Consider the following 1,633-nt stretch of genomic DNA (forward strand, 5'->3'; position numbering starts at 1 on the left):
AGACTCCTGCGCTGCTTATGCTGCAGGAAAGCCACAATGTGTGCTGAGTTTTGAAGAATCAAAACAACACTTTTGAAAGGAGGTTAGGGAGGGGGAGAGGGCATAGCAGGGACTCTAAACTAACAGAGGAGTGTATGTGGCTGGGAGTGTATGTAGAATCATCCTGACATGATCTCAAATGGCAGCTCTGCTCAGGGACATGGGACACCTGACCATACTTTTGGAGCCTCATTCATTCCCCACCTGTAAATGCAGACAACAGTGCCCATTGGACAGGGTAGTCACAAGACTTCAATGAAAGAGTCCAGGTGAGACTGTGCAAGTGCAGGCACACAGTCGGCTTCCAATAATTGCTCATTTCCTCCTTCCCTCTTGGTGGAGGAAAGAAAGGGGGCACGTGGAAGGTTAGCCATCCTCCCGTTTCAGGAATCATGGCAATGGCTTTGCTGATGTCGTGGGAAGAAGACCCCACTGGGATGGGTGCTGGCTGGGGAAGGAACCCCAACTCAGCGTCTATACATTGTGTGTGGGTGACTTCCCTCGGGCTTCCTGCAAGTCCTGGCTGGGACATTACGGCAGATGTTTATTTGGTCAGGGGAGCGGGGGAGGGGAAAGGGATCTCTGATCGGGTCCCCATGCCCTCAGCCCCACACGCACCTCCTGGGACTGCCTTTGGACTGAATGTGAACCCTGCAGTTTGTGAGTTTGTTTGCTTTGGGCAAATAATGACTTCCTGTTTCTTAGAAGACAGAGCAAAGCTTCCCAAGGCTTCTCTGCCAGGCAGCAGTTCTTACCAAATGACAGGAATGCTTGTGGGGTAAACAGAACTGAGGCTGGAGGATGGGGCCCGCCCACTAAGCAGCCCCAAGAAGTAGAATTGGGGTTTGAGAAAAAGGAGGACGGTTCAGCTCCCCCAAGCTCCCACGTTTTAATGGAATCCCAAGAGCAGTTTCTAGACTCCAGGCCCTTGCCCACACACACTGCGTCTGTACTGTGACATTTTCACTGGACCCCTGGAGCTGGCATAACAATTCCCCTGCTTCCTGTGCCACTTGGCAGTTCTTCCTACCAACTGGGCAGTCTGATTTCCCCTCTCTTCAAAAAGCGTACCAATTTTATTCTCTAAGCCCTCATAAATGGCCCCATGTACCTTCCTCTCCTTCTCAAATGCTCAGCTCATGCCTCTTCCTCCAGGAAGTCCTCCCAGGTTGCTCCTCTGATCTTCCTGTTTACAGCCCTTACCACTCAGTCCTGCCCACGAAAGTTAGTCTCATTTTCACATCCCCACATTGTAAACTGTCTGAAGGCAGGGAGTCAAAACATAGCTAATGTGTGCTGAACTTTGTAAGCTTGATTACATTTAAACCTTCAAACCATTGTGAGGTAGTCACATTCATTATCCCCACTTTACAAATGATGAAATGAAGGCCCAGGATATATAAACAACATCCTCAAGATCACAGAGTTAGTGGCAGAATTTGGCAACGACTCAGCTCTGGTTTTAGTGCCTATTTTTTGAGAACACAATGGGATGTCGCCTCCTAGATAAATGTGAATTAATTCCTAGCCAGACCAATGGTTCTCAAAGAGTGCTTCCCAGACCAACAGCACTTGGAAACTTGATAGAAATGCA

Source organism: Myotis davidii, unplaced genomic scaffold (genome assembly GCF_000327345.1).
Source record: "Myotis davidii unplaced genomic scaffold, ASM32734v1 scaffold135, whole genome shotgun sequence".
Lineage (NCBI taxonomy): Eukaryota > Metazoa > Chordata > Mammalia > Chiroptera > Vespertilionidae > Myotis > Myotis davidii.